We start from the raw sequence: 11,872 nt of genomic DNA on the forward strand, positions 1-11,872 counted from the left end.
TTTTTATTTTGAGACAGTGTTTTGCAAGTTGCCAAGGTTGGTCTAGAACTAGGATTCTCCTGCCTCAGCCTCCCTTGTAGCTGGGATTATAGGCTTGTGCCACTATGCCTGGCTCTCATGATGTTCTTAATTGTTTTCTTTGCTGTGGAAACTTATTAAATCTTGGTTTGATTTCTTGAGCTTTAGGAGCCTTATTAAGGAAGTAGATGCCACCACCAATATGTTGGAGTATTGACCCTATATTTTCTTCTAGAAGTTGCAGAATTTCTGATCTAATTCCTAGGTCTTAGATACACTTTGAGTTGGTTTTTGTGCAGGATGAGAGATAGGAACGTAGTTTCATTCTTCTTTACTTGGATACCCCATTTTCCTAGCATCATTTGTTTAAAAGGCTTTTACTCAGTATATGTTCTGGCAACTGTGTCAATGATCTGATGACTGTATGTATGTGGATTTGTCTCTTTGTCTCCGATTCTATTCTGCTGGTCTTCAGGTCTACTTTGTGTCAGTCAATACCATGTTGTTCTTGCTACTACAGCTCTGTAGTATAATTTTAGATCAGGTGTTAAGATGCCTTCAGTATCGCTCTTACTGTTCTGTCCTATCTCAAACCTCTATGATCATCTATTCCCCATTAAAGAGATACACATTGCTTTAAAGATCACCAGTGACCTTCTAATTGATTTGTCCAACAGAGTTTCCACCATTTTCATCTCTCCTGGTCCTTCTTGTGTTGAGAGATTGTTCTTCTTTGCTTTTTTCATAGGCTCTTCTACTCACCATTTCCAAATGACTGGCAGTCGTAGAAATGTGCTCTTTGCACATTGTGGGTTCCAACACTTATGGTCCCTTCATTAAAATATCTTCAATCATCCCTACTGGGGGGTGCCTGATGAGCCCCTATGCAATGCCTTGACTAAAACAAGTTTCCCACCTGTCCTTCCCCACTTCTGTTTGCAAGTACGACTTTTATGCATTCTTCAAGATTCACCCTAACCTGAGAATTCGGAAAAGATTTGGAAGGAAAAACATTTGAAATACTTGCCAGATGTCTTTTTATATTTCCATAATTGTATGTATCACTTATTATTTTAATGATCTATTTCCTCCCCTGGAAGATGAAATTCTTTTAGTGTAAGTTACAAATAGATGTTATTTGCTCTGTATACTCAGTTTCTAACTCACTATTTCTTATGTAGAAAATTCTGATTGAATAAATAAATGAGTTATTGAAAAAGGCTTTGGTCATATCCTGGGCTGCAATGACCTCTCAGCTGTCAGGATCCTCTTGTGATATAATAATTTCTACAGCTTTGTCTCAGTCCTCATTAATAGGACATCTCTATGATATCCCCTATAATCATGGGCATTCATCCTTAAAACTGAAACTATCACTGGAACATTAAAGGGATATTAATCATTTATACATCAGTAGGAATTAATTTAATAAAAATCTATTAAATATTAACTGAGAGTGATAAAATAATAAATTTTATTGGGGTTAGGAAAGAAAATCTGGGTGCCATTAAGCACTTTGAAATCTAGGTAGGGCCCAGTAGAGTGTTTCAGAGATGGTGCACCCATCAATAATGAACCCACACATCTGAGTAATGACAGAGAGGATCACAAGAAATCAGAAAGTCCTCTTAAGCACAGGGACTGAATTCAGAGAAATTCAAAAGCTATTCAACTTCTATTACAAAATATTACCTGAATGTGATGTAGAGAAAAAACAGAACACTAGCTTTTTCATCCCTCTCCTCAACGTGGGCTCTCCCTCCCCCATTCCGTTTTTCCTTTTGCCTTATTTGTGAACAGTTAATAAAGCATGAGGTCTTTGTTCTTCCCTATTACAATTTTCAAAACTGAATCCGTCTATACATTGAACTACCAGGAGTTTTTCTCATTAGAGGAGGACAAATGGGAACCAAGCCACCTACCTGTCAACCTCCTCAGGTTTCCTGTTTTAACCTAACTTTAGCTCTCTATAGCACATAGTTCTTCTTTTGGCTAGGGTAGGGAGATTCAGTCTGTACCAACCCAGTTTTATAAATATTAGTCAGGTATGTAACATAGTAAGTAATGTGGATATGAAGAGGGAGTTGCCTGCATCTATACCCAGTTTAGTTATTTCCTCTGATGTCTAATTCCTGGATCCTGGAATACCCAATAATGGTTCAGTGTGCTTTATTGGCTTCATTAGAGGAAAAAGCAACAAAGAGAAACTAGTAAAGAATTCAGTCACCTGAGGGATGCTTAGGAGAGGTAGCCCACCAAATAGAGAAAAAAATAGTCCCACAATCCTTAGATTCAAGTTGACACTCATTAAAAGAATACAAGAAATTGTGTGCTCATTTGGGGGATGCAAATGAGGACTGAAAAATTTCCAAACATTAGGTAACATCATTGCATCATATAAGCCATTTTGTGGAACTTCTGGATACACTTCTACTTTGCCACAAATAGCATGCATGTTCTTTACAAGACAGATTTTTTTTTTTCCATGTAGGCTTTGGAATCCACCAGTAGACTATAATAATAATATAATGATTCAAGTCAGGCTGACTTTGTAGTATTTAAACATGGTCACAGAAATCTCTGAGCATCTCCATCCATTAAAAAGTTCTTATTTGGGGAAGGAGGGGAGGTAGGGTGGAGGAGATGGACAGATTACTACCTCCTGAAGTATAAAGAGCTATGCCTTCTAATAAAACTACCAAAACATCTTTTAGAATAGACAGAATATATTTCTTCTGTGCTGTGCAGATGTTTTGAACTTGCTGAAGAGCCCAACTGTTCAACCTGGGTGGAGGCTAAAATATCAGCAGCTCCAGATGATAATGAAGACACAACTGGGAAAGGTGTTAAGATGGGAACCACTTGAAGCAAGTGGCAAAGGGAAATCAATCAGTGTTGTTATTTTTTGCTTCTCCTGGAGAGCTAGCGGGGCCATGCATAAAGACTGGCAAAAAAAAAAAAAAAATCTGCCTTTGAAAAATCTCACTATAATTATCTGTCTAATGGCCTAGTCTAACTCCCTTTCAAGGAAAGGGCAACATCACCTCTGGGTGTCAGGTCCTACATTTCATGATGACTATTAATCACTATAATGGCCGTAATATCACTGTGCACCTGTCTGGTGCTCTGGTTTTTCTGCCGCACTTTCACAGACATTACATCACAGAGAGGCAGTACGGCAGAGGGGAAGATCTACGAGACAGGCTTTGATGTCAGTTCAAACTCTGCCCATGCCAGGTAAACCTATGTAATTTGCCTAATGTTCCTATGGCTCTCTAAATGGAAAATGAGGATAATGATACTAATCTTAATGAGGTGTAGTGAAGATTATAGATAACATTCAATAAGGTACCTGCAATCTAGGTACTCAATAAAGAATGACCGTTAGTATTACCAGTATCATCATAATCTCAAAGTTAACTCTCAAGTTAAACAGGGCATATATAAAATATTCAGAAATAAATATGAGTAACCTGGGCTCCAAAGGATAACAATAGTTGCCAAAGATAACACAACTTATTAATAAAAATATTGGACTTCCATATCCTAGTCTTGGGTTCTTAGTGAAATGGTATGTTTTTATTTTTTTATCTTTATTTTGTAGGTACAAGGAATTACATTCAGGGGTACTTAATCACTGAGCCACATTCCCAGCTATTTTTACTTTTTATTTAGAGACAGGGTCTCACTAATTTACCTAGGGCCTTACTAAGTTGCTGAGGCTGGTTTTAAACTTGCAATCCTCCTGCCTCAGCCTCCTAAGTCACTGGGATTTCACGCATGTGCCACTGCACCTGCCTAAAACAGCCTCTTAAATACATTTTTCCACTGGGAAAATACTGACAATAAGAGTAATTGTTCCAAGAGGATGAAAACATAGAAAGTATTTCATTCACCTTTGATTGTCACAATAAGTATTTTTATATAATTAGAATAAATAAGTATATGACATATTACAAAATAAGTCCTGTTTTCATGTATTAGCACACCACCTATCCCAAGAATAAACTCAGGAAAAGACCCATCCTGTATCTGTAAAAATCACTTTCCTACATAGCAAAATTAGGGGAGGGGTAGGCTTAGCATTTAAGCCCTTTGATTCATCTGGGAGAAATTTTGTCAAAAAACATTATATCAGACTACATTCCTTGTCATAAATGCTGAGTCAAGTTAAGTCATATAGTGTGTCCTAGAAATACAAGTCTTGGGAAGTCACCTTCCATACTTTATATTTTCCTTCAATTAGATAACATTTTTTGGTCTCTAATGATATCAACAAATTGTATAACAGAGATAGCTAACAGAGACAATGGGATGGGGTGAGGGGTTGGGAGTAAGCTACTGAGGATCTTGTTAAATTATTGATTTAGGTAATCCACAAATGGCAAATCATTATTTTGTTACCTGATAGATTTGGAAGGTTTTGTGCAACAAAAGATCTTTTAAGCAGCAGGATTGATGCTCTAAGTTGGGAAACAGTGTATCAATAAAGGTCAGTGTGACAATATGATTTATTCAAATGCAATGCTACTGCAAGTCCTTTTTATATTCCAGAATAAATGGCAGGTATATTTTTATTTGTCTTTAGGTTCCTCACAGAAACCATGTTTGAAATGTTTCATTATTTATTGTTGCTTTTTAGAAATGAAAGGAACCCATTTATTTGCCTTTCATGAGCATCTCTTAACTGGTAAGAGAAGGTAGAGACCTACAGCAAAAATCAATTGGTTAATAAAATAGTTAATTGACTAAGTGCTCATTCTGACGGGCCAAAAGCACAGAGTGCACCACCAAAGTAAGGGTGCTTAATTAAAATGGGGCTGGCTGAACGTAATGGAAGGCTGCCATGTAGATGGAAATTAATGCTGGAAAGACATCTGCATTTATTATTATTCTGCAGAATGGAAGCAAATTAAAAGTAGCCCAATTAGGCCTTTCTTTAAAAAAATCACTGTTTTTCAAAATAAGAACCCATTAACTGTCTATCTCACATTCTTATATGGTATCTGAAACATAAACTGGGACAAACCAGCTAAGAATACTCTAATGTTTTATACATTATGTTTTTATTACAGATAGAGATGGTGATGAGGGGGCGATAAATACTTGTGCATGAAAGATTTGGCAAATTCACCTTTCTTAATAAAATAGAAGAAAATTTGCAAATGACAACTAACCCTGACTCCCTGTATTATTAGTCATCTCATAGACATGTGAATGATGTTTCCCCCCCAAAATGCGCAAATTTTAAATTATCCTCAGAGAACATATGAGTTCTGTTATTTTTACAGGTCTATATTATTTTTTATTTTAAAAAATAACTTTATTAAGGGAAAACCTATACATGATAAGATATATCAATTTGGAATACAACTCAATGAGTATTTTTGTTTGTTCTTTGGGGAGTTGTTTGGTTTGGTTTTGTTTTGGGGTGGTACTGGGAATTGAACCCAGGGATGCTTTATGCCTGAGCCTCATCCCCAGCCCTTTTTATTTTTTATTTTGAGACAGGGTCAGATTTGCTGAGGACTTTGCTAATTTGCTGAGGCTGGCCTCCAACTGTTGATACTCCTACCTCAACCTCTCAAGCCACTGGAATTACAGGCCTGTGCCACCATGCACAGTTTCAGTGAGTTTTTTTTCTTAAACAGCATTATTGAGGTATAATTGACATATAATTCTACACACATATTTAAAATGTATATTTGGGTAAGTTTAGACCTCTGAAATTTTACCACAATCAAGATAAATATCTAAATTACCACAGCAGTTTTTTTATCTCTTCATAATCCTACTTACAGCTCCTCACCACAACCTTCCCTGTCAACTACCAATCTGCTTTATAGCAGTGAAGATAAGGTTGTATTTCTAGAATTTAAAATTTTTATTTGAATTTTAGAATATGTGTGTCAAGTTCTAAAAAGAAAATGCATTCTTGGATTTTTACTAGGATTGTGTTGAGTCTATGGATCTATTTAGGGGGAAATGTCATCAAAACATTAAGCTTTGCAATTCACAAACACATAGTATCTCTCCATGTACTTGGATCATCTTTAATTTATCTCAAAAATGTTTCTTAGTTCTCAGTACACAGATTTTGAATAGCTTTTGTAATATTTACCTTAAACATTTCATAATTTTGATACTTTTAAGAGAGGCTTTTGTTTTTCATTTCAATTTCTGATTTAATGCTCATATTTTTAAAAAGATGGCTGATTTCATACATAGATACACTATACTTCAACCTTGTTAAACTCTCTTGTTAGTAGTACTATAGCTTTACTGCAGATGCTATTAAATTTTCTAGGGATGCCAATGTCTTCTGCAACAAATGACAGTTTTATAGTTCACAGTTTTGAATGACTTTTTAAGATTTCTTGCCTTATTGCAAAGGCTAGATTCTCTACACAATGATGAATACAAATAGTGAGAACAAACATTCTTGCCTTCTTCCTAACTGAAGAAGTATTCAGTCTTTCATCATCAAGAGTTACAGAACTGCAGGTGTTAGAAGATACTCTATAAAATTGAGGAAAATCTCATTGGTTTCAAGTTTGCTTAGCAGTTATTGGAAATGAATGTTAGATTACTTCAAATGCTTTTGTGCTTCTACTAAAATGATCATTACTTTTTCCTTTTCCCATTTGTTAATAAGACTAATTACACTGATTGATTTCTAAATGTCAATTCAACTTTGCACTCTTGGAATTAACCTAGCTTGGTCATACCATATTATATTTTATATGTTGTTGTATTCAACTTGCTAATATTTTAATATGTTTTACTCAATATTTGTGAAGGATATTGCTTTGAAGTTTTCTTTTCCTTTATTTATTTGTGTGCGTGTGTGTGTGTGTGTCTGTGTGTGTGTGGTGTTGGGGATTGAACTCAGACCCTCTGCATGCAAGACAAGCACTCTACCAACTGAGCTATATCCCTAGCCCAAAGTTTTCTTCTTTTGTAAGGGCCTTTTCTGGGTTTGGTAGGAAAGTAAGCCTGACTCAGAAATGTAATGAGAGGGAGGAGGGGGCCAGGGGTATGAAAGATGGTGAAATGAGACAGACATCATTACCCTATGTACATGTATGATTACATAAATGGTATGAATCTATATCATGCACAACCATAGAAAGGAAAATTTGTGCCCCATTTGTGTACAATGAATCAAAATGTAGTCTGTAAAAATAAAAAAAATAAATAAATAAATAAAAAAGAAAAAATGTGTTACAACATTTTTTCTGAAAAAGTTTGTATGGAATCTGAATTTTTTCTTCCTTAAGTATCTGATAAAAATTTACAGAGGAGCCAGTTGGGCCTTGAATGCTCTTTGTGAAAAAGTCTCCTACAAATTCAATTTCATTTATAAACATGAGTTTATTCAGTTTATTTTTTTTTCTTGAATGAGCTTTGGTATTTTGTGTCTTTCAAGGAATTTGTCCTTTTCATTTAAGTTGTTAAGTTTATAGTTATAAAGGTATTCATGATATTCCCTTACTATATCCCTTTAGTATCTGTAGCCATATCTGTAATGATATCATTTCTCTTTTTTGGAGAGTGTGGGTACCAAGGATTGAACTCAGGGGCACTCAACCACTGAGCCACATCCACAGCCCTATTTTGTATTTATTTCATTTAGAGACAGGGTCTCAATGAGTTGCTTAGTGCCTCACTTTTGCTGAGGCTGGCTTTGAACTCACAATCCTCCTGTCTTAGTCTCCCAATCCACTGGAATTATACATATTAATATTCTTGACATTGGGAATTTTATGTGTTTCTTTTTTTCCTGATCAATCTGCCTAGAAATTTGTCTATTTTATTAATCTTAAAATACCAGCTTCTGGCATTCTGATTTTCACTACTATTTTTCTGTTTTGTATTTTGACTTCCAGTCTAATTTTTGTTATTTGCTTTCTGCTACTCACTTTGTGGTTTATTTTCTTCTGTTCTTCTAGTTTAGTTTCTGAAAGCAAAATGGGCAGTCATTGATTTGAGATCTGTTTTTACTTTCCTCCAATCATCCTAACAAGTATGACGGATTAGTTTGCAGCAGATGATAGTTTCCTTTCTGGATAAACATCATGGTTTCTTGTGTATTCCCCATTGAAGTTATGGTCCTGTTGTGCATATGGCTTGGTTAATGATTGTTTCCAGAACAAAGAAATCCGAGGAACAAAGTTGTTCTACCTACATTATTATGGGATTTTTAAATTGAACATCTCCTTATAGATTAGTCCAATTTTCATACTTTCTGATGGTGGAGAACTTAAAGTTAATTGATTTGTACGAGGTCGGAGAACCAGCGAGTGGCAGACTAATTTTACCAACAATTTTAGCAACTGATGCCTAGTATGTTAAAAAGAACTGGGGTTATAATGAAGACCTTCTATTACCAAATTCTGTCCTGTTTTCAAAATACTGAGAAACTCATTTTAAATCACTCTTACTGGAATATCAGCTCTAAGAGAGACTTTTGTTCTATTCCATTTTATATCAGTTCTGCGAATTGAGCAGTATCTATAATCTGAATATTTGATGAATATTTAAAGAATCAATTAATGACCCATCAATTTTCAGACTACATAAACATCTTTTAAGGCTTTGCAAAGTACTGAACCATCTTGCCAGGTGATCTTTGGGAATTTCGGTGACTACTGAACTATTCAAGGACTTTAGAATTCCCATCAGACAGGTTTGCTTTTTCATAAAAGTGGCATATGTATAAGTAGGGTTCGGCTATGTGTGCTCTGCAACTGTGTTCAATGTAAGCAAGAATTGATTCCTTCTGTTTTAGAAAACGTCATGTTTGGGGTGAATTTTTTTGCATTTCCTTCCCTCGTTTGGGTACCAAACAGCCACAGTCAGAATCTATAATTGGTCCTGTGAGCTCTGAGCTCTCACTTTGCCAATGGAGCATCAGCTTCATGAAAACAAGTTTGCTTTTCACTTTCACAGTGGTGTGTTGCCTCTTCTAAAATGAGGCTCTTCCAAGTCATTATCATTGAGAAATAATAAAAAAGCTAGTGGGCACCCGGTTTACATTGCTTCTTTTAAAGGCTTTTTACAAAGGTATACTTGAGAATGCTGTTTTTCAAAATCCTGTCCTGACAAGTTAAGTACTAGCAGTTCTTTGTCAAAAGAAAGACTTTTTTTTCTTTTTATTCTTTTCTTATTTAGGAAGGTTTTCTTCCTCTGAGATAGCCCCCTTCAGCTTGCAGTGAGCCTATTGTATGGCAGACAGAAACTCACAGATTCTTGTTCCACCACTACCCTCTCTATCGAGCTTAGGAAAATTGTTCACTGTACAACTTGTTGAGTCTGAGGAGAAGCCACATTCTTCATGCACAGTAAGATATCTCCACCACTCACAAATATTCTCCAAGTGTCTAACATGTGTGAAGGAGCTCTAGAAAAGCTAAAAAGATTAATTGTCCCTTATAATTAAAGCACATGTACAGGGGAAATTTCTTTTACTTGCCTGCTTTCTACATTGCAAACCCTGTACTAACATTATATAATCTAATACGCAGAACACCCTCTAAAAATGAGGCATTAAAGAAGAACAGATATTTTACATTCTTCCACAAAAAATAAATTGGCAGGATGATCTATATGTTTGATTGAATCTTCCATGCATATGCAGATCAAAACATTATACTGTATGTACCCCATAAATAGACACAATTAATCAGTAAGATTATATAACTTTCCAAAGGTTGCATGATCTAATAAGTTCATTAACTCTAATTTCAAACTGGTCTTGCCCGCAATCTTCACGTTCATACTACAATAACACAGAATTCAAACTTGAGAACTCTCAAAAGAGTTCCATACATAGTTCCATAGTCATCAGGGGGAATATCACAGCATTACATACCACAGGAAAAAAATGAGCAAAGTTTACAAATCAAACTGAATAAAATAAACAAAACATAGAAATAAAATGAAACACAAAGTAAATAAAATAATTTAAATTAATAAATCTATTATAATTTTAAAATAAAGTATACATATGTTTCTATGTGGTTAAGTTGAAATTTTAAAAACAGATCCTGGTACTTGAACTCCAACAGCTTTGAGGGCTTTTAAAAAAAAAAAATTATTGAGATATAACTTACTAAATAAGTATACTACTAATAAACTTGTATGTATACTAAATATGCGATTTTTTATAAAGCTACATTTAAAGGTTTGACCAGCTCAGATTTTAGATGCCTGTCAAGAAATAGAACTGTGATTGGGACCTACATTCAAGTAACCTTCAGGCCCCAGTCTTCTGATTTATAAAGTGAAGAAGCAGAATCTCTCACTGGTTTTCAAACTGGGTACCTCAGGGCCCTCCCTCCTTGAACAGTCTCACTAAGTTGCTGAGGGTCTTCTTAAGTTACTGAGGCTGGCCTTGAACTTGTTATCCTCCTGCCTCAACCTCCCGAGTTGCTGGAATTAGAGGCATGCACCACCATACCCAGCGGAAAATATCACAACTTCTAATAATTTTTAAAAATCAAATTCGATAGCTACATTACTATAAGTTTTAGAGTCTAAATCTTTTTAAAAACTCACTGATTCTAAAGTTAATATAAGCAGTAACATATGTCCAGAGCAAGAATCACAAATACCTATTCTTTCTAGATCCAAGTGGGACCAATAAACTTATTTTTTTTTTAAATTAAAAGCTGGTGTGAAAACTATATAGATAACACTAACCTGTGGCAACTTGAAAGCGTATGCCCCATTTAAAGGAATTTAGACTCTACCTATTCATCTTTAAGACTGTACTTGACAAGTCTGTATCTCCAAACATGTGACGCAGTCTAAAAATCACTTGAATGAGAAACTATCCGAAACTACCTGAATTATAGAAACTGTGAAAGGGAGGATAATGTCCATATCGACCATGTAGTATTGAAAAGGTATCATTATTATTTCATTCAAGAACTCCGAAAGGGCATCATTATTATTTCATTTAAAAGAACCCAATGAAGACTTTAAATGCAACTATGGTTGGTGAACCTTGTGCCCAACTCTCCATATTGAGAGAGATGAGAAAACAGATCAAACACAAACACATGAGGAACTTAGCCTTCATTCGTCCTCAGTTTCCTCATGTGTAAAATGTCCTGTTAGGGGGCCCATCTCTGCCATTGCCATGGCCCAGCCTGTGAGCTCTCTCTCCCAGTTGTTATCTTGGGTGGGTTATTTTCAAATAATAGGTCACAGACTTGCCATGCTGTCTTTTGCTAAGAACGAAGTGCGTGTGCATGTGCACACACAGACATATACATACACAAGGGCATGATGTGCATATGGTGAAACCTAATCCCTGCTGTTCATTGTTCGCTGCATCAAAGAGAGCCTGCCAGCCACTTCTCTGTGAATGCACTAGTCTCAGAGCAGGGTCAAGAAGAGCCTTCTTCCTCCGGCTCCCAGCATTAGCTGTCTTATGTTTGACACCTCGTGCTGAGATGCCTTACTTGGCTGGAAGCTCTGCACTAACTCAGCTCAGTCTGATGAGGCACTTGGAAGAACCAAGTTGAGGCTGTCTTGAAACTGCAAAAAGAGCCAGAGGGTCAGTGTAGTCACTTTGTAAAGAATCAACCTGGCTAATGAAGGGGCCAGGAGAGTCCAAGTCACTGGTGTAAGGCTGTCTTTTGATCTTGCAGGTGGAAGGAATTAATGCTTTTATTTTACAAGAAATGTGCTTAGTAACACTGAATCTAAATTTTATTCATTCCATTTTATTCCACCTTGGAACAGAAGTTTGCACAGAGCACAAAGGGAAGGGTAAGATTCTTCCAGAGTAGTAACACATAATGCTCTTATTGGAATCTATGACATTGTGAGCAAAGTTGTGAAC

This window comes from Sciurus vulgaris, assembly GCF_902686455.1.
Source record: "Sciurus vulgaris genome assembly, chromosome: 17".
NCBI lineage: Eukaryota > Metazoa > Chordata > Mammalia > Rodentia > Sciuridae > Sciurus > Sciurus vulgaris.